The sequence below is a fragment of the Delphinus delphis genome, chromosome 3 (assembly GCF_949987515.2).
Source record: "Delphinus delphis chromosome 3, mDelDel1.2, whole genome shotgun sequence".
NCBI lineage: Eukaryota > Metazoa > Chordata > Mammalia > Artiodactyla > Delphinidae > Delphinus > Delphinus delphis.
Window position 1 is genome coordinate 161,944,035 of NC_082685.1, and position 24,110 is coordinate 161,968,144.

Sequence of the window (24,110 nt, forward strand, 5' to 3'; positions counted from 1 at the left end):
TAGGTATTGTCAAAAAATTACATTCACCTGAAACCAGCGAAAACTGTGCAGGATAATTGGAAGACCCAGTTGACAGGGCCAAAGGGCATAAGTTCAATACTATTGGTGGTTTAGTCACCCTTACTTTTTTGCTGCCTACTTCTCTGAAAATCCACTTGATTTGACAATTTTTTCTCTTCAAAATGGATTTCCAACACCCTGGGCAATATTCTTAAGAGTATAAACAATGTTGAAGAGGTGGTTGAACGCTGTTAACGCTTATATGCTAAATTGCTGGATTTATCCTTTAAGCCCATTAGGAAATGCACATAAAAGTAAGACTGTCTATGGGATGACCAGGGTCTTTGTTTATTCAAGGAATCCAAAGCTAGAACTGGAAAGCAAAATGTGATTGCTGAAACAAGATGAATTTGCATGATAATAAAATGGGATACATCTATTCATAACATTCAAGGATAAGCCAGAACTCCCAATTCTCTGTGCACGCAGTTAACATGCTCATTGCCCTGTCCATTTTGATGCATATTCTATTATTTACAAATGGACGAAAAGAAGATTGTCTTCTCTCAAAAATGTTATTAAAATCCTTGATATTTTAGTTTAAGAAAGAAAAAAATATATTGTTAATGAATGCATCTGGTTAGCCGTTAATGGTTTATAGGAAAACAAAGCAAAGCCAAAGAGTTGAGGGCCAATATTGACAAAACACAACTTCTAGAAGAAATGCTATTTCTGACTTTTTTTTTTTTACTTTATTGAGCTCACTTTGGGAATGTTTTAAGAACAGGATATGAATAGATAAATATCGACTGGTAGTTTGAAGTGACTGTAATGAGGTCGGGTACTAGGTAGACTGGTGAAAGTACAAAATGGGCTTTGTGTGCATTCCCTTTTACAGAACCCTAAGGTTCACACAGGGTAAAATGTTCTTTGAAAGTGTTCATAATTTTTATCTTACACAACAATCTAAGTCAAACTTAAAGATATTTTGTGTGACATAATGGGATTAAATATTGCTTTTAATATTCAAAGAATTGTTGGTTAGACAAGAGATAGAGAATCCAGGACATTTGTTCACTTGTTTACTTTAAGCCTCCTAATTCTGAACCTGCAGAGAGTCTTGTAAATCTTTTTTGTGTCTATTGGCAGAAAGACTGCTGGTTTTCCCAGCTTAAGATAAAACCACAACAGCAATATTATAAAAAAAAAAACTGCCATATTTTGCCTTTACCTGTGACTATACTATTTTAGTTTCTGTGGGACAATGCAAATCAGCCTGCATTAAGTAAGAATGGAGGGAAGTGGGATAAGTTTTCAAAGAGTCAAGAGGAACTCTTAAAATTTGGAGCCAACAAGCATCTCAATTTTTCTTTTGGGATAATCCTGTAAGTATGAGTCATTTAGAAATACCATAAGATGCCCACAAGGAAGAGCTTTTTAAGTTTTTATTGATAATTTCTTTGCAAAGATTTATCTAAGAACTTAGGTTTACCTAGTATTTAAGTTTACTAATGACTGAATTTATAACTTTCACTAGAAATTGGGATAGTTACATAAGTTTTCTAGTGATTATTATATTTGTTTCTAATCCAAAATATCATAGTCACAGGTACACAGGGTCATTTTTTCTTTTCCAATTTTAGTGTGTACAAAAATGTACCTTTCACTACCTCATGCCACAGCAACAACTAAACAACAAAAGTAAAAATGGATGAAAACTTTGAATGGGAAGAGAAAATTATCTGGTCTTTCTACAAAGTGAAGTCAGATCCTCCAATCATACCAAATCATTCGATTCACTAAATCTATTTAGTTTTGTACACATTTTCATTTTATCTTTAGATGCTTTTTTAAAAAAAAGTCGCTACCAATCCTTCTTCCCCACATTGTCTTTTCTAAACTCTGAAGAGTCTATGATCCATTAGCATTTTCTTTACTTCTAAAAATGGATATGGTTTCTTATAATTTATTTATATCCACATATAATGGAGTATTAATATTGACTATTAATGGATTACCCCCTGTTTTTTAAATTTAAATTTAAGAATTTAAACACAAAGTGTCAGAACACAAATGACTTCAAAAAACAAATTTGGTCCAATGAACATGGAAATAAAATCACCTTGGAAATCAGAATATTAAGGAAGCACTATTTCTTTTAATATTTTGATCTTTCTAGTATGTTGACAATGCCTTAGAGGTAATATAGTGTTTCTAGTCTGCTGTCTGCATTATATTTAATGTTTTCAGTGTTCAGAAAGGAAGAAACGAGAGTTTTCATTAATTACTTAACGTTGTGATGGTCAAAACAAATCTCAGGCAGAAAGAAGCAGCACAACCTATTGACACATTTGGTGGTGTAAGAGCAGAGTTGACTTGTCCCCTCTCTCCTACTTGTAGGATTCCAACAATTCATCACACTAAAGTGAGATATGAAAAGAAATCTGTGCATGTAATATATTTAGGCTTATCACAATGTTCATCAGCATGTGATTTTCATGAGACAGCTTCAACCAGTGGATGTTCTGATCGTTAGAATTTTGTGAAAATCCTGACTCTCATTTTATATTATAATATAAACTATGAGCAATTGCTAGTGACATATTTTGTGCATTTATGAGAGTTTATGTTTTTGATTTTTTAAATATTCATGCTTAGACTCTCCACAGTATGTAAATTGACACATTTGACAACTAGTTTCAATAAGGGAGCAAAAATATGTCTTTCTATAATATGTGCCCTTTTTCACGTTTGAGCTTTTTTTGATATTTAAAAATGGGTAGATTGTAAGGACTCTGAAATATCATCATAAATGGGAATTAAGCAGTAGAGGAGGATCAAATTATTTTGATACACAAAATTTTATAATACTCTAAAGAGATACAGACAGTGACAGAATAATGAATACCAAGAAGAATTGTGATAACTGAGAAGACCCCTGCAGTAGAACTCATTACAAAAAAGTACTGGATCTGAATAATATAAAATCTCTAACTGAAATGAACAATTATGGAAAGAGAAATAAGTACTTCCATAAGAACTGCAAAGGAGCAGTTGTAACCAGAAGTAAGCCTTTTGCGTAATTAGAACCTATGATTTCATGATGGAAATGTTTTACCCAACCCACCTGCTGTACTTCCTGCTTATTCTGAAAGCAGCTTTAAAGTAGTAAGTATATCAGATTCCCCAAACTACCAAATCAATGCAGTGTATGGCTTAGTAATGTCTTGTGTTATTGTGTAAAACTTTGAGCCTACTATGCATTTGTGTTATATATGAGATATTCCCTAAATATAATCAAAATGTCAGTCAAAATTTGGATATTTCTTCTCTTTTTTTAAAAAAAACATCTTCCACACCTGTGACCAAACTGCTATGCATGTCAGAAACAATAAAAGGAAACTGTTAACCACTGGGAACAGATCTATCCACAAGACCGTAGGGAATCCCACTCAGGAAGCAGCTGCTCTGTTCAAATCTATTTGGCACTGCAAGCCATGTCCAAGAAGTTCTCTTGAAAGTGAGGCTTACATCATTTGTTTTCAAACATGTTTCTTTTGTTGGATTATAAAATTACAGTACAATATTTGCAATTCAAACTTTCCCATTAAAGTTATAGACGCTATGAATTTGCAATCACAAACTCTAAGCACTGAGAGGCTGTTGATCTTGGTTGAATATTCATTCTCTCCCAGAAGTGAATATTTTGCCTCACACTAAAAAAAAAAAAATAACAAAATAACAAAACAAAAACAAACAACAACAACAACAATAAAAAAAAAACGGCTTTTATCAAAGATGGAATTGAAGGTACTATCTCTTCCTGGCAGGATGTTTGATCCTGACTGAAGTATCTGTTGAGATCAAAATAAATTCAACTTATTTTGTGAATGTGTATTCCAAATAACATTTGAAATTCAAATGCTCTTCATTCTAGATAGAATTTGAATGTGTTGAAATTGGCATGATTGATTAATATTTGTATTTGAATAGAGTGGAGAAAAATTGGTATATTATTTCCCCTGATAAAAGGGGGCCATTGGAAGATCCAAAAAGGTCATTGGCAAATTACTTTTACAATTATCATTTCATGTAATTTGGTTCAAAAGAGAGAAAAACAAATTCAAATCTGAATATTTCTTAATTTTTTTTCATTTTTTCTTCTAAACATATACAAAATTGGATTTTTACATATTTTTGCACTCATAGTTTGAAAAGAGAAAATGAAAAAGAACACAAAGCTAAAAGGAAATTAATTTTGCATTTTATTTAAGATGTACATCCTTCTGGTCATTGACTGAAGAAGTTTTGTGTATGTAGGCCCATTTTATAAAATAAATTGTATACTTACATATCTTCTGATGGTAATATATGTTAATAAGATCTATTCATTATTAAATGTCAACATATGAATTTGTCTTAAACATGTAGCAGAGTATCTCATGGTATTGTATTGCATGCTGTTTTAATTCCACTGTTAAGATAGAATATAAAAATAGACTACTCAGAAAAATAAACAATTTAAAATATGGCACTATTAAGAATATATAATGATTTGAATTTCCAAATTATTATTTTAAAGACTTGTTTATATCTCTTTAGGTTTCTTCACTACCGACAGTCAAATGCTTTACAAATGCTAACAGATGGATTGAAAACAGTGTTTGATTATATGCTTTTATGTATGTTAGTAAGTTTTTAGAGTTGAAATAAAACCTTACTGCAGATGATTTCCTTTACTTGGAATTCATATATTAGATTTATTTCAAAAAAGAAAATGCTAAAGAAGTTAATAAATTAATCAAAATTTTAAGGTTAAATTTCTTTGGAAACTATATTTTAAAATAAAGTTAAATTTATTAAATTTAAAATAAGTCTATAAGGCTGCTAACTTTTTTTTTTTTTTGCGGTACACGGGCCTCTTACTGTTGTGGCCTCTCCCCTAATGGTTTTATTGTATCCTCTACAGTAATGAATTACGTACTAAGAATGAATAAAGGCAACAATAACACATTTTAATAAAGTACATTAATTAACATATATTGAATGTTAACTAATCTCTTATCTGGCAGCAAGTTTTATCAGCCAGAGGGCAGTAGAATATAAAATGAGCATATCCTGCCTCCATCACAAGAATTTATTTGGAGAAGACAGGCAATGACTCACAGGCCATGTTTTTTTCTTTTTCGTTTTTTCTTTTCTTGCGGTACTCGGGCCTCTCACTTGTGGCCTCTCCCGTTGTGGAGCACAGGCTCCGGACGCGCAGGCTCAGCGGCCATGGCTCACGGACCCAGCCGCCGTGCGGCACGTGGGACATTCCCGGACGGGGGCACGAACCCGTGTCTCCTGCACTGGCAGGAGGACTCTCAACCACTGCGCCACCGGGGAAGCCCTCACAGACCATGTTAACACATTAATTTCTAAATTGAAATTATTCAAGCAGAGTAAGTTTTCATTTATTTATTTAAGGGGTGTTTCTCACCTTAATACAATTTAATGCATGATCAGTAAAAGCCATATATCAACAATCTCTGGAGAGTTCTACTTTATTAATATGTATTGTAATTCAGCACAATTTAGCTCATGGTATTCAGGCACCTGAATACCTGCTGGTTAATATTTGCTGTGGAAATGGTAATGTGCTAGTTATGACTTGGATAAGGAATGAGTACTGCTGATTGACTATACAAGTGGGGTAAATAATAATTCCATCTAGTAACTTATCAGAATGATGAGTGATTCCACGGAGACTTTGCCAGTGAAAGTTAATCACTGTTGAATGAAAAAGTATTTTCAAAGTTATAAAGAAAAAGATGTTAAAATTCTATGATTTCTCCATTTTTTTCATATTTTATTATCCTTGGCAAGTTTTTACTCTCTGAGTGTTTTGTATTTGTTCTTGTCCTGTGTTCTTACACTCTCACTATATTATGTAGTAATTAACAATGTAAAGGACTAATTGAACAATGTAAATAAATATTTTATGGACTGCTTTCTATTTTCTAGGCACTGTGTTAAATGTAGTGAAAGAAATAGTAATAAAATTTGGTATCTTCTTTCAATTATTTTGTAATATAGTGGGAGGGAACTTGTAAATATATAATTTTAACGTGCCTAAATGCTTGCTAAATGCATGTTTTGGTATGTGTAAACACTAGTACAGCTGTGAGGACAAGGGAATTTCAAATATACCTTTTGAGGTTAATAATTATGATAAAAATACACCAGCAAAATTTAAGCAATTATTGGTACAGTTCTAGTTGTTGAATAGTGAAAAAATTAATAAGTATCTTTTAATCCTCTAAAATTTTATTTTTTGCATTACATTCTATTGCTCTCACACTTATTGGAATAGAACTCTGTTTGAGAGATGAAGAAAAAAGCTTATTTCCTGAGAAATTTTTTCTATGATAGCTAAACTTAGACCACCATAATATGTGGTCCTATGAGCCCTATATTCTCCCATTGGTATGTTTAATAAGGTAATCTTATTTTTATTACAATTATTTTCTGATAATTTAAGAAATACTTAAGCTCGATGATGAAAGGCATTCATTTCATTAATTTTATTAATTATTTTGATTCTGTATGAAATTATATCAGTTATGATTGTTTTTCCTAGCTCCATTTTTGAGCCAGGTTAGTTTCATGTTTCTAAGTCATACGCTGGGTCTGGTATTATGTGCAGCATAATTTTTATATATAGATTTCCCTGATTCTATGGCTGAAGACTATTTTCTAAGTAATAGATTTTAATAAAAATCTTTAGATATTGGGAAAAATAAATACCTTAAATGCCTTATGACGCTGAATACACAACAGAATGTCAGATGTGAAGGACTATTCACTATTATTCATGGAATAGGTAGAGAACCATACAAATAGTATGCAATAACTACGTATAACACAGAGTAGGTATGCAATAAATATGTATGGATTGTAGGATGCTTAAAAGAATAAAAGAAATTACATCTAAGCAGAAGATTCAGGTATTTATTTTCTTCTCTATAATCCTACTGCAACTTGAGGGTCTCCATTTAATACTACTCTGAATGTTCTCCATTTGTGTCTGTGGAAAGGAAGCAAATACTGTCACTGTGAATGTTTTCAAAATGGATTATTGCATGCTAATACAATGCTTGTTACTCAATATACTTGTATCAAGTTTTTTCTCATGTCAGTTCTTCAAATCAAATATTAAATGAGGTTTAAATTTGTTCTCTCTTCTTAAAATGGAATTCCTGAACACACATATAATCTGAATTCTTTATTACAGTTAATGGTTTAAAGCAATGTCCAGATGAAAGGCTTAAGGCAACTACAACTACTCTCAAAATTACAACTGAAACAGCTTCTCCTTCATATCTAATTCATTAAATTACTGATTTTGAGACACCAACTTCCCATGTGGATGACCAACACATGCTCACGCCTGCACGTTTAGTTAAAATATATCAACAGTGTCTATCAGCACTTGCTTCTTATTTTCCCCTTTTGCAGGTTACATGTCATTTTAAAGGCAGAGCTTTACCTCTAAGGTAGACATAAGTAAAAAACAATGCTAAATTTGTGCAGCTATGAGACAACTAAGAATTCATCGTTTGGATTGAGACAGGCGTGCTGTGTATGTATATCCTGTTCCATGAACTCTGATCTCTTCAATTCTAGAAAATAGTAAAATATACTTTAGCTAGAGTGGCTTAGATAGAGACTTTGACAGTTGATTTGGATCAATCAAATCAAGGGGATTATGCAGACCACAATCATACTAAAGGCTGAGAGAAACATACATCTACAGCACTGTAGTCAAATTGCACTTAGGAAGATCTGATTAAGGTGGCTCTCTGTCAGTAGGTTGGACATGGGTGAGGGTCATTGAACTTTGAGTAGAACGCAGTAGTAAAAGCATCTGTTATACTAATAACGTTTCCCTAAGAAATGACCCAATGGAAGAACTGGGATAATGTGGCAATCCATCTCAATATATCAAAGGCAGAAAGAGTTTATTCATTTTTCTTTTAATTCTACATGTGACCTCCTGTGTAGAGTCAATTTCGTGGTTTTTTTTTTTTTTTTTTTTGCGGTACGCGGGCCTGTCATTGCTGTGGCCTCTCCCATTGCGGAGCACAGGCTCCGGACGTGCAGGCTCAGAGGGCATGACTCACGGGCCCAGCCGCTCCGCAGCATGTGGGATCTTCCCGGATCGGGGCACGAACCCATGTCCCCTGCATCGGCAGGCAGACTCTCAACCACTGCGCCACTGGGGAAGCCCAGCTTCATTTTAAAAATCACTTGAATTAGCTTGCACAGTTCTATTTTCTGCAAGGGGAACAAATACATGCTTAAGAAAACTAAAGCAAGGGGCTTCTCTGGTGACGCAGTGGTTGAGAGTCCGCCTTACGATGCAGGGGACACGGGTTCGTGCCCTGGTCCAGGAAGATCCCACATGCCGTGGAGCGGCTGGGCCCGTGAGCCATGGCCACTGAGCCTGCACGTCCGGAGCCTGTGCTCTGCAACGGGAGAGGCCACAACAGTGAGAGGCCCGCGTACTGCAAAAAAAAACCCACAAAAAAACAAAACTAAACTAAAGCAAATGGAAAATAAACATAGGAACTAATGAAGAAGTCTGGGTTAAGATTTATTTGGAAATAGATTATCCCCCAACAACTTCATTGGTTCTTAGAAGTTGGCTGCAAATTTATCAATCAAGATTCCTAGGCTCCAAATTAAAAAAAAAAAAAAGCCTATGGTATTAGAAGTAATATAAGCCTGTTATTTCTGACACCAGAGTTGTTTTTGTTTGTGTTTTTAAATGTGGATGTAACTCAGTGAGATGTACACAATATGAGGTATTGGGAAAGATGTTTAAGCCATACATATCATTACAATAAATTCTGCAATATGTTTTCTTATGATCATTCCTTAGTGTTTTTTTTTTTTTTTTTTTTTGTGGTATGCGGGCCTCTCACTGTTGTGGCCTCTCCCGTTGCGGAGCACAGGCTCCGGACGCGCAGGCTCAGCAGCCATGGCTCACGGGCCCAGCCACTCCACGGCATGTGGGATCTTCCCGGACTGGGGCACGAAACTGTGTCCCCTGCATCGGCAGGCGGACTCTCAACCACTGCGCCACCAGGGAAGCCCCCATTCCTTAGTTTTTATACCTGTGTTGAAGTAACATAATAACAAAATGCAATTCAGTTAAAACATTTCTGTGAAGGGCTAAAATAACAAGATCAAAACATGATATGACATGAAAAAAGATTTAAAAATCTATTATCCAGAAAAAAATTGTGTATTTTGTTAACTTTTAGTCACACATGTCACTGCATTTCAGACTGGATTTCAAGTTGAAGGCCACACAAACTTGAGGAAATGAAGAAAGTGCTAGTGAAACCTGGAAACACCTCAAGCAGAGTATTAAAAGCATAAAGACACGGAGGCTGATCTCAGCGAGGGATTGAAAGAAAGTAATAAGAATGTGAACTGGAAGTTGGAGGGAAGAAGACCTTTGTTATTTTGTGGTGTATTTTGGTAACACTGTATCTTGCAGTAACATGAAAAATAAAATGTGTACCTAATAAATTGGAATATAGCTAAGAAGATTTCCAGGCAGAACTGACTTCTTTTGGCTGTGTAGGAAAGATATAGACCCAGAGAGATGAGCTAAACACAAAAAAGCTAGGATTTTTTAAATTAAGAAGTAAAACTGTTTTTCATTCCCATTCTCCTCAGTTGGCAGACAATTCTCAAATTAAATAACAGCTTCTAAGACAAAGATTTAATCTGGGTTGTTATCAGGGAAAATATAATAAAGAAAATCAAGGGTGTGATCTAAAACCCTTTATTAAGACCTCAGAAATATCTAAGCTACTTAATTGAAAACATGAGCTATTTTTATGGAAAAGATGTCTCAGAGAACAGAGCCAAGAGGCAGAAAGAACAACCACCAAGAACAAGGTTGGAGCCCTAATCAAGGGACTGGGAACATATGCCTGGATTGATTTGAGATTGTCAGTAATTGAAAACACATAAAATCAAACAAAAAATGTTATTTTGTTTTAAATCTTAAGCAAGGTTTTTCTACGTATCAAATTCTGGGTTGAGGGTTATTGTCCATTGTGGTCAAACATTTGCTATCATTGATGAAATCCATATACTGAACTATCTCCCTTTCCTGTGGATAGCATGAAACTTGTAACTTCCAACACTCTCAAATATTTCTCCACACAGCTTCTCCCCTCCCCATACCTATAGGTTTAGCTTTCCCTACTGCTGTCCTTGACTAATGGATACATTTTTTCTAGACCTATCTGTATAGAAAAAAATCTTATTGAACTATACCTTTGTGTTTTTTTTAATTTATTTTATTGAAGTACAGTTTAATTACAATGTTGTGTTAGTTTCTGCTATAGAGCAAAGTGATTCAGTTATACATATACACATACACATACATGCACACACACACATATATATATTCTTTTTCATATTCTTTTCCATTGTGGCTTATTATAAGATATTGAATAAAGTTCCCTGTGCTATACAGTAGGACTCTGTTGTTTATCCATTCTATATGTAATAGTTTGCATCTGCTAATCCCAAACTCCCAGTCCATCCCCCCCCACTCCCCCCTCCCTCGTGGCAACCACAAGTCTGTTCTCTATGTCTTGAACACTACTTTTGGGTTTGAACCTCAGCTTTAGTGCATAACGAGGTGCATGGGGCAAATTACTTAAACCCTCTATGACTGTGTGTTCTTATCTGCGAAATATTGAGTTTTAAAGTCTAAATAAAGAAGTGAATAGAATTCATTGTCATTGAAAATTTAGGTGTCATTTATTACATTGCCAGCATTATTATTACTATTTAAAGTGAACTGCTTATGCCTAGGCTTACCAAGCTGACATGTGATTTCAGAGTAAATTGGTCACTCAAAGGGCTCTGACATGAGGTACCTGTGAAAAATTCATAATAACATTTATTCTATAGTCCAGGGCATTGGCTGGTAGAGCTGGTAGAGCTTTGGTAAGCTCTCAACATCATAGATGAAGGCTTCAGCTGTTTAAAAACATTTAATAATGTTACAAAGTAGGAACCTTTACAGAATTTTATTATATTTCTCCTTTAATATTTTAAGGCACAAATTTTTGTTAGTTAAAATCTTTATGTCTACATGGAAAAATAATCTTATTTTACAAAAATATTGAGTTAAATGTGTGTATATGTTCATTTTTTAAAATTTGTTTTTCTTTTTGCTGTTCTGATGGGGTGATTTCCACAACCGTATCTTCCAGATCACTTATGCATTATTCTATGTCACTCAATCTGCTGTTCATTCCTTCTAGTGGATTTTTCATTTCAGTTATTGTATTTTTCAGTCCTTTGGGTCACCAGAAGTTGTGAACTTTTCACATAATAATATTGAGTCTTTTTTAAACATTTATTTATTTTTTACTGAAGTATAGTTGACTTACAATGTTGTGTTAATTTCAGGTGTACAGCAAAGTGATTCAGTTATATATACATATATATCGATTTTTTCCAGAATCTTTTCCCTTATAGGTTATTCCAACATACTGAGTATAGTTCCCTGTGCTATACAGTAGGTCCTTGTCAGTTATCTATTTTATATATGGTAGTGTGTATATGTTAATCCTAAACTCCTAATTTATCCCTCCCCACCCCCTTTCCCCCTTAGTAACCATAAGTTTGTTTTCTATGTCTGTGGGTCTGTTTTTTATATAAGTTTATTTGTATCTTTTTTTTTAAGATTCCACATATAAATGATATCATATGATATTTGTCTTTGTCTGGCTTACTTATGATAATCTCTAGGTCCGTCCATGTTGCTGCAAATGGAATTATTTTATTCTTTTTTATGGTTGAGTAATATTCCATTGTATATATGTACCACATCTTCTCTATCCATTCCTCTGTCGATGGACATTTAGGTTGCTTCCATGTCTTGGCTATTGTAAATAGTGCTGCAATGAACATTGGGGTGCATATATCTTTCTGAATTATGGTTTTTTCAAGATATATGCCCAGGAATGGGATTGCTGGATCCTGTCAAACTCTGGTGAGAGAAATTTTAAAAAATCTAAATAAATGGAGGGATACTTAGTTTTCATAGATCATAAGACTCAAGATATTGAGTTTTCTAGTTTTCTGCATATAAACATATTTCTGTTAGATTTTATATCTATTTCATTTTCTTGGGTACTATTGTAAATGTTATGTTTTAAATTTCAAACGTCAATTTTTCATTTGCGCTGTATAAGAAAGCAATTGAATTTTGACTATTTTATACTGCAACATTGTTATACTTGCTTATTACTTTCAGTATTTTTGAGGGGAGAGTGAGGTTATTTTTTAATAGACAATTTTGTCATATGTAAATAAAAAAACAATATATATATATTTTTAACCATAAAACGTTTTTATTCAAATTTCTTATTTCCTTGAATCAAAGTATGTATACTTGCCATTTCCTAGAGTTTTTATTGTTTTTTTTGAGAAAAAATGAAATATTTATATAATATTCATAATTAAATCTTATGCCATTTTAATGGTTAGATAACTTTCTTGGAATAAAATTCAATTTCCTTAAACTTAAATGATCTTAGCTAATTATATCTTTGGAATTTACCTTTAAAATAATTTTTATTAAAGAAAAAGGAAACATTAAAGCACAAATAAGTTTTAAATTCTCATTTAGAGAGAAACAGAAATGTGTTTTATATTTTCTGTCAGATAAGTTTCTTTATATGATAACTTTATTTTGTATCGATACATCAATCATATTTCTGGTTTCTTAATTTTAATATTTACCATAAACATATGAATACAATTTCAGTTTTTTGAAATTACATAGTTTAATTGTGATCCACAATTCCTGTTACCTTTTTCATCTTAAAACTCTAACATCAGTCAGCTTAATTTGCCTGTATCTGGAGTTAAAAAATAAACTCTTTTCAGTTTTTTAAGTATCACCTGGCAACATTTTATCATTCAAGTTCTGTCTTCAAAAGCTTCTGCATGGGATATCACAACCTGCCAGAATTTGAAGAGAGAAAATGTAAAGGAACCAAAATCAGAGAAGTCATTCAACAAGCAGAAACTTTTAAATATCAGTCTTTCCTGGATCTTATTTTCATGCTTTCTGACAACATCTGAAAGATGAAAACTTACGAACACTTATTTAGTTCACATGTTCTATTCTTTGTCTGAAGAGTTCCTTGATAATTTGACATATCAGATGCAAATAAAGAGATAAAGAGATTGGAACAAGAATGCATGTGCCACATGTTTTCTATTTAAATCCAATGTCTGATTTTCAAAATGTGACACAATGCATTTTTATCAAGGTGCAGAATTGATCACTCTGGGGAAAAAAGAAATTTGTATAGAAATTACTTTTCTTTAGATTTTTTTCTAGTCCCTTAATTATGATAAGAAAAATTATTTATTATGACTATTTTATAATGAGATAATAATAGTATCAGTAACCAAAAGCCATTATACAAATATAATACTATAATACAAGTAAAATTCTATTATATGATATAATAATTTAATTAATTATATTAATGATAAAACTGAGAGCAACTATTAACTGCTACTAATAATGCTAATGCAGTATTTCATGGACAATGTCATTGAGACTTTGTGGCATTCTTGTACTCTCAGCTGAGGAATTTGGAATAAGTCATAAGCAGAATGCTTCAATTTTTAACCTAACCCTTCCAAGCTGAGATCCAAGAAAGTTTCCACCCATTTTCCCACAATCCCTCTGGAACTGACTTATGGAGCAACTGAAGGGAGTGGTTTTAAGCTGTAGACCCTACTCCTCCACAACTGGAATTGTAATGAGAGGCTCCACTGCTAGGGTACTGCCATTACTGCCCTTACTCTCACTTCCTTCCAGTGACCTAAACATTTTATAACTCTTATCTCCTCCGAACTTTGGGTCATCAGAAGTCCATGATCTTTCTTTTAGAGTCCTACTACCACAGAAGGAGAGGAGAGCTAGCAGAGTCTGAGACTGGAGCACAGTTTCACATGAGTGAGTAAAGGGGTGTGTGTGTGTGTGTGTGTGTGCACACTCATGCTCAGTACAATTCCAGAATTATGCACTAGATAGGCTTTCTTGTGTATCACAGATAATTGAATTGTGTTTTAATTTTGAAACACCCTCACTCTGTGGAAACCAATTTGAAATGAGAAAAAGCTAGGATATAAAACTAAATGCTTAAATCTTGTTATGGTTCAGGTGCTGGGGTTGATAGCTTTGACACTCATGGTGCTCATTTTATGAGCATGTAGGCATAACCTTCTCCCCTACTCCAGGAAAGCTTTGGCATGTATTTAACATGCTACAAACATATTGTCATACTTTATAAACACAGAAGTAGCAAAAACAGGATTATACATTATACAATAATACAACCAAAGTATTGGATTCCTTGAAAATAAGAAAAATGTGATATGAAATGAAAAATAAACTGTGAACATGCAATTTTCACAAATTAAAGAATATAAAAACCCATGAATAATCATAAGCTTCCAGATACTTTTATTTCTTTTTTCCATAATTTTTAATATTGAACTGTTTTATTCATATTTTGCATACTGTAGTTTTATAAATAATTAAATAAAAATATACAGTGCTATTACTCAATTTTATAAACTTTCTGTTTATAGTAACTTCAGATTATTCCATTAAATACCCAAAATCTTTTAAGTACTGTATGTCTTTCACAATTCCTTCTCTAATGGCATGTCTTCTGGCATTCATAATTCTTGCAAACACACCTGATACTGGAAAAAAATCTGAGTTAAATTCACTAATTCCTCAGTCTCCTTTCTCTTCTTGATATATTTCTTTTGCTTTCCATGCAAGCCCTTCTCTAGCTATATCATTTGATTTCTCATCCCAATACCCACTCTTTTATTTCTCTATATAATTCAGTCCTACATGTTTGATATATGTCTTGCATGTGTGTTTATATTTGTGTGTGTATATGTGCATGTGTATATGTGTATTTATATTACTCAGCCATAAAAAGAAATGAAATTGAGTTATTTGTAGTGAGGTGGATGGACCTAGAGCCTGTCATGCAGAGTGAAGTAAGTCAGAAAGAGAAAAACAAATACCGTATGCTAACACATATATATGGAATCTAAAAAAAAAGTTCTGAGGAACCTGGGGCAGAACAGGAATAAAGACACAGATGTAGAGGCTGGACTTGAGGACATGGAGAGGGGGATGGGTAAGCTGGGACAAAGTGAGAGAGTGGCATGGACATATATACACTACCAAATGTAAAATAGATAGCTAGTGGGAAGCAGCCGCATAGCACAGGGAGATCAGGTCGGTGCTTTCTGACCACCTAGAGGGGTGGGATAGGGAGGGTGGGAGGGAGGGAGATGCAAGAGGGAGGAGATATGGGGATATATGTATACATATAGCTGATTCACTTTGTTATAAAGCAGAAATTAACACACCATTGTAAAGCAATTATACTCCAAAAAAATGTTAAAATAAATAAATAAAACAAAATAAAATAAGTGGGAAAAAAGGTTATTGAAGCCCCCAAAGAGCTTCTGTTTAGTTGGTTGTCTCTATTGATATGTCTATTAATATATACCATATTCAAAATGAGAATTTTAAAAATTCATCTAAAAATAACAGTGACAACCCATCACGTTAACATAAATAATAAAATTCTATTTCCAATCAAAAAACAAAAAATATATATATTTTTAAACTGACATAAATATTTTTGTTGTGTTTAATTTGTTTTTTTGAACATATTTCCTTACCCCCTAAAACTGGTTTATACGATTTTTCAGTGTTACTCTATTTCCATATAATTCATTTTACTAGCTGCTTCATAGACTCCCTAGTGTGCACTCACTACAATTCAGTTCCATATTTCTTAAGCCAGGGAAATCTGGGCTTCCTTCAGTTCCCTGTCACCCTCAATAATGTCATGGTGAATATATTTGTGCATGATGCTTAGTGGATTTATGTGAAGAGTTCTATGGTATTGACTGGTAGTTTAAAGGGGAAAAGCATACTTGATGTAAATCAGAAATTCTGTATTTTTAGTCTAAAGAGCCATTTTTCCATCACTAAACTGTCTCCCTTAGAGCAATCTTTGGAAAATATTTTTACAGTTTTTGTGTGTGTGTATATATATATGTTTGTTTTCCAACTTATTTCTATCATTAAATTAAAAAAATGAATAGACAGCGGGTCCATAATATGGAGAAGCAGAATTACAGAGAAAGATCACAGTTCAAAATAGATACATTTTATAAAAGAAATTTCAATTTGGAATGAGTATTTCTTCTCCTTTACAGCGCATGGTGAGGCATTAGCGTTAGGAGAAGTAGCCACCTTTCAAAGAGGCTGCATGGGCGAAAGACTCAATCTTAAGTCAAAACATCACATAATATGTGCAAATAGCTATTTTACCCAAATCTATTCATATGCTAGTCTTAAATTAAACCCCACAAAGTGGCAATATTTTATGTCTTCTGGATTTGAATTCTCTTCTTGATTAAATTATAGCATTTTATACCATTAAAAGTGAGAGGGCAGCTAGTTTTAAGTGAAAGACATTTATACTTAAATACAAACTGTGAATTGTTTGTGCATTTTCTTATTGCTGCACCTCTTATTTCAAAAGCTGCCTTGACAAATATGTGAGGTGAGTTTGATGAGCTTTTTTAACTGAGATATAATTTACATATAAAATTGTGTAAGATCAAGGTGTACATATGATGTGTTAATTTGATACATTTTAATATTGCAATATGACTACCACTGTTAGCTAAGACTTCTATCAATTTCACATAATTATCATTACTTTTTTGTGGTGAGAATATTTAAGGTCTACTCTCTTAGCAACTTTAGAGTTTATAATACAATGTTTTTATATGGTTTTCAGTCTTTCTTTGTTCTGCTATTCTGACAACTTCAGTATAATACCTGTTATCACATTTACTTCTCATCTTTAACATTCACAGTGCCTGCCTCCTGATGACTGGTCCTCCATGGTGAGAATCTCCAGTGATGAACATCTCAGCATCCTTGTGGGCACTGTCAACAGCATTGTATGTCTTTATATGTATGTAAAATTAACGTACATTGTGCTTGGGATTGGCCCCTTGCAGTGTGAATCAGACCTCACACAGGATCACCCACCATCCCTGCAGGTGGGTCACCGTAGTAAAGGTGGACTAAGGGGATAGAAGTAGAGCTCCAAGAGTATCTGTTCAGGCTACACACTCACACACACACACACACACACACACACACACACACACACACACATACAATCAAAAGTTACTTGCATGTCTTCTTTCTACTGTGACTTAGATAACACAATATACACTCTGCCTCACCTTGAATTATTCTCTATATTTACACTTTGGTTATATAAGAAAACAAAACATTCTTTGATAGTCCAAATTATTCAGTTTGAGGTGATTTTTATGTAGCCAGAGAGTTTGGGCACTTGGGAATTAGATACATAGATTAATGACCTCAGACCCATTTGCATGTTTAGAGGTGTGAATAGTTTATTTCCTTTTTACCAAGGAGTGCTTTTGAGGAAAAAAAGATGAGAGTATACTAAGTAGAAAAATGCTCAAATAGAAAAAGATGCATTGTTTAATTGAGACACAGTGCATTGCTATCTCTTTCTGTATGAAGTGCCTTCTAGGCTTTTCTCCATTAGAAAAACCAGGGTGAGAGTGGCAAAAAAATTTCAAACAGTGACATAAATAAAAGAGCATGTGCACATCTGGACTGAATATTTAAACAGTTTGGAAATTATGTATGGGTACTTGCATGTGGTGTCAATCAACTTATTTTAAGTAAATAGTTAAATTCTGCCTTCTCACCTATGCTCCCTTCAGCTCCCCTTCCTGATATAGGCTCAGCTACTTCTCCTTCATCCTATTTCTATCTCCTTTTGAAATATTTTCAAATGTATTCAGTCCAAGGTGATTTTAACCTTCTCTCTATTCTTGAGAGACTTACTCTGAAAGCCCTTTAATGTTTGAGTGCACTCATGCTAGCATATATTATTATTTATATATTTATGTATTTCTCTGAGACCTCCAATTACTAATTAATCACTAGAAGATAATGCTTTATGCCAGGGACTGACCAATAATAAAAAGAAACCAAAAAAAATAAATTAGAGCCAGAAATTATTTTCTGTATTTTGGGGAGACCAATATTTCATTTAAAAATAAGAAAACCATAACCTAGATAAGTAAAGTAAGTTGCCTGAAATCAGATATTGTATATATATATATATATATATATATAAAAGCCAGTGTTTAGAATACAGTTTTCTCCCATAAAGTGATCTAAAATAACTTGTATAGTACTAGCATAAAGTGGGATAACATGTGATTCAATAAATCCATCCAAGGAATGAATGAAAAAATATCAGAGTCTATAGTCAGCAAGACATCTGGATTAAACCATACTTACTGTCAGACAATACATCTTTTCTATCTATCATATTTTGTTTTTAAAGATGCTCATTAAGACAGCTTAGTTGTCCATGGTTGCAAAAATTACTGAGATGAACATTGCCCTTTCTGCAGTACCTCAAGACAAATACAGTCCTTTCTATATATCCATGGACAACATTTTCAAAGCTTGTCACTGAAGTCTATCACTTCACAGCTTATACCAGCTGCTGATCTCAGTTTGATTAATTGGTTTGATTGCTAAATGTTTTGGATTCAGCAGCTGCTCTCTTATCCCTTGATTTCATGGTATTCCACTGCTTTGAAATCATGTTGCCTTGTGTACTCATCTAGTTTCTTTGCCTCCACTAAGAGCATTTCAGTTCCCCTCAATCTCACTGTACATTAGAGTTTTTGTCAATGTAAATTTATTATTTGAAAACAGCTTTGATATTGAGGATGTATCGGTCATTACTGCTATTTCTGAAGGAAGCAAAACAAATAAAATAAAATGAAATCCAGAATATCAAGTAGTTTTTAAGAGTAGTCACCAAGAAGTCCTCATATTACTAAATGTGCTTCTATCTGGGGGGAATATGAGTTATATTTTGAAAGTGGGCCATAACTAAGAGGTGAAATTTGTGACTTCCTGGCTTCAAGACTCTGCATCCTCTTTTCTCCATTGGATGAGTAGTATAATTAAATCATTAAATATTTTTTTTTCTTTTTTCAAATCTACTTTAGCTCCACTTCTCTGAGGTTGTGTGGAGGTATTTCAGAGCTTCGGTTCCAGAGTCCTTCAATTATGAATCAATATTTCAATGTTGTTAGTATTGCTCAGATTTTATGTTCCACTTCCCAGATTTTGTCCTGTCCATCTGACTGGAGGACTTTCCTCCTTTCATAGCCCCTGTTCTAAGTAGCACAGATTTGATATTAAATTCTAGCTTGACATTTAGGCAGTCACTATCTGGATAAACATATCTGCGATACGATCAATCTATTTGCTTAGATCTCATGGTAGACTATGGCCTTGTTTGTTCCAAATGAATTGCATGTTCTAGAATTCATGTCTTTGTGAAGCACCTTCCCTTATTGACTCTGTGCTTGGCCAATAGGACATTTACAAGCATAATGCACACAAAGCTTGACAAGTGCTTACACACTGGACCCAGGGCTGGGGGCACTGCATGGTGGGCTGTCATACGTGACGGTGGAGGCGGGGTGGGGGCCAGGCAGCACCACGGACAGTGCAGACCTCCACTCTGCCTAGTTTTGAGGAAGTCTAAGCTAACCACTTTAAGTGTCCCTGAGCTCCCTAAACAAGTCAATTTTGAGATGTATGTATTTAGGGATACAGATTAGTATAGTAAATCTTTGAAGACAAACAGGAAGATGATTATTACAAAATGTAGAGACATGGTTACATTTTGGGATCTTGAAGTGTTTGAGGCGATGTTATCAAGAAGGGCAAAAGGAGATGTCCAAAGTGTAGGTAACATTTATCTTAAACAATGTGTTTTGAAAGTTGTTATCCTTTAAAATATACATGTATCTCATGTACATTTTCTTGTATGCTACATTTTATGGTGAGAAAGAGACTTAATGATTTACTGTTACATAACAACATAATACTTAGTGTAAGAAACAGACCTAATATAATTAAATTAAATTTTGCATAAGTGTATTGAAGTTTGCTTAATATTTTACCATACATAATCTCTCTTAATTCTCCAATAGAATAACCTAGTGATGAAGGTTTTATTTTTATCATGTTCATAAATACAATTTATGAAATTGTATAGATGGATTGGACAAATTGCCCATGGAGAAAAGGTTATTGATGGAAAAGATGGACACAAACCTTGGTATTCTTGTGCCAAGACAGAAAGTTTCTTCCATGATACCTGGTTTATTTTGAGGTTTTTCTGACCATGCTATTTTAAACACATTTTCAGTAGGTCACCTCTCTGATTGGAAAGGTAAAAATTCCAATTTTTTATTAAACATTCCAAGCGTGATGAGGTATGTTCATGGTAACACAATTAAATGTAAAATAAACTTAATAAAAATATTACATTTTCCTAGTCATTACTAAAGAATTCCCAATCCTTATACTTTTCTAGAGGCTTGTTTTTATGTGGAGTCTGTTTTCAAGGATAGATGCCTTGTTACTCTTTCACTGGTGAGTAAGTTATGTATCTCATTTACTGAAGAAAAGTTATTTTGAAAACATCATTTTGTTGTCTCCAACAAAGATTTATTCATAGAATAGTACTCTTAAGTTTACTACTTTCTAAGAGTTTTGGAGACATTTTGAAACTACAAAGTGCATTTACTCATATTAAAACCTTGGAATGTCATGAGCTACAACCTATTTGTTTTAGAAGAAAATACAGCTTCTCACTCTTTAGGTACTTCATTAAATTCTCCACTCATATTTTTTCCTGAATCAGACCAATTCAATGACATATAAAGGTGTGTGCTGATTTTGTGAGCTATTTATTGAATATGCTGTTGACATTTGTCTATTTTCCTGCATAGAGTTGGCTAATACTGGCAGCACATCATACATTCTTGACAAACAATGGTGGAAAAATGCATTAAGACCAAGAATGATAGTGCACTGTCACTGGTGAAGCATAGAACTCCAGTTTAATTTTGTTTTTCCTCCTGAGCTTTATTTTCTAAATGGATGTTTATAGCCATCTGTATTGTGTCTAGCAGAATGAGAAAAGTACATTTCCCCTAATTTATTTTGTCCTTTCTTTTTTCTATCTAAAGTATCCTCAAATCCCACCTACTATAATTATGTATTTCCTCAAGACTCCAAAAAATCAGGAAGTAATCATAAAGTTTAACATATTAAATAATATGCACTGTGAAATAACTAGTATGAACTAATAGTAACATTGAACTTTAAAAAAAATACACTATTATTTTAGAGATGTTTTTGGTTCCTAGCAAAATTGAGCAGAAAATACAGAGATTTCTGTTTACCTGCTGCCCCTACGAGCATAACCTTCTCCAGTATTGACATCTCCCACCAGAGAGGTACAAGAATAACAACAGATGAACCTACACTGACACATCATGATCACCCAAGCTCCACAGTTTGCATCAGGATTAACTCTTGGGTTTGTACATACTATGGGTTTAGACAAATATATAATGCCATGAATCCACCATCCTACAGAGTAGTTTCACATACCCTAAAAATCTGCACCTCACCTATTCATCCAGAAACCCAACTTCTGGCAACCATTGATCTTTTCATTGTCTCCAGTTTTACCTTTTCTAGAATGGTCATGTAGTTATAATCACACAGTACGTAGCCTTCTCAAATTGTATTCTTTTACTTAGTAATATGTATTTAAGTTTCCTCCATATCTTTTCATGGATTAAGAGTTCATGTCTTTTTAGAGCTGAGTAATATTCCATTGCCTAGCTCTACCACAGTTTATATATCCATTTACCTGCTGAAGGACATCGTAGCTGCTTCCAAGTTTTGGCAATTATTAACAAAGCTGCCATAAACATCTGCGTGCAGGTTTTTATGTGGACACAAGTTTTCAACACCTTTAGGTAAAATACTAAGTTGTCAGATGGTATGGTAAGACTATGTTTAGTTTTGTAAAGAACTGCCCAACTGTCTTCCATAGTGGCTGTATCATTTTGTATTCCCACTAGAGATGAATGAGAGGTCCTGTTGCTTCACTTCTTTGCTAGAATTTAGTGTTGTTGGTATTTTGGATTTTGGTACATTGAACATTTGAAAATATATAATTTATTTAAAGTAACTCATGTAATATTAAAATAAATCCTCACACACCAAAATGGTAATGAAAACAGAGGTAATGTTTAATAAAATTGATGAAACTAATTTATGTATAAAAACACATTAATAATTATGATCTTATCTGTCACTCAAATAAAAACTGTTTCCTGAACACTTACCATTAATTGTCAAAACGTTTAAAAATACGTCTGCTCTGGAAGTGTATATGTATATATATATTTTTTTTTTTCCCTTGAGTAAATTTCTTTGACTAAAGAAATAAAAAGCAATAATCTACACCATATTTTTTTTTCTAAATAGCCATTTGTTTTATTGACTTTACTGAAAATTTATGTTAAGGTGCTAAATGATTTTTCTGATACACCATTGAAGGACACTCTCTAAATTCTGTGTAAAAACATGTATGCATTTTGGAAAGTTGATCTATCACTTGTTCATTTTGGTTTATAATGTTCTTTCATCATGAATGTGAACTATAAGGCACTGATGAGGACATAAACCTCCATTAACTATTAAAATCTCAGGCTGGATCACTATGAATTAATTGGCCAAATATTATATATTGAGTTGTACTGAAAAAAAAAAATCTGGCTCAGAACATAAAAGAATGTGTATGGTTTTGCAAATGAAGCAACTGACAAAGGATTAATCTCCAAAATATACAAGCAGCTCATGCAGCTCAATATCATAAAAAACAAAGAACCCAATCCAATAATGGACAGAAAACCTAAATAGACATTTCTCCAAAGAAGATATACAGATATCCAAAAACACATGAAAGGATGCTCAACATCACTAATCATTAGAGAAATGCAAATCAAAACTACAATGAGGTATCACCTCACACCAGTCAGAAGGTCCATCATCAAAAAATCTACAAACAATAAATGCTGGAGAGGATGTGGAGAAAAGGGAACCCTCTTGCACTGTTGGTGGGAATGTAAACTGATACAGCTACTATGCAGAACAGTATGGAGGTTCCTTAAAAAACTAAAAATATAACTACCATATGACCCAGCAATCCCACTACTGGGCATATACCCTGAGAAAACCATAATCCAAAAAGAGTCATGTACCACCATGTTCATTACAGCACTATTTACAATAGCCAAAACATGGAAGCAACCTAAGTGTTCATCGACAGATGAATGGATAAAGAAGATGTGGCACATATATACAATGGAATATTACTTAGCCATAAAAAGAAACGAAATTGAACTATTTGTAGTGAGTTGGATGGACCTAGAGTCTGTCATACAGAGTGAAGTAAGTCAGAAAGAGAAACACAAATACCGTATCCAACACATATATATGGAGTCTAAAAAAGAAAAAAAGGTTCTGATGAGCCTAGGGGAAGGAGAGGAATAAAGACACAGACAGATGTAGAGAATGGACTTGAGGACACGGGGAGGAGGAAGGGTAATCGAGACGAAGTGAGAGAGTGGCATTTACATATATACACTACCAAATGTAAAATAGATAGCTAGTGGGAAGCAGCCACATAGCACAGGGAGATGAGCTAGGTGCTTTGTGACCACCTAGAGGGGTGGGATAGGGGGGGTGGGAAGGAGGGAGACGCAAGAGAGAGGGGATATGGGGTTATATGTATCTGTATAGATGATTCATTTTGTTATACAACAGAAACTAACACAACAATGTAAATCAATTTTACCTCAATAAAGATGTTAAAAAAATCCGTTAACAATTGAATGCTTTCTAGTAGGTTATTTAGGAATAATAATTATTGGAATGAATTCAGCAATTTCACTTGATCTATTGTATGCAAGTGTGTACTTTTTATATAAATCATCAAAAA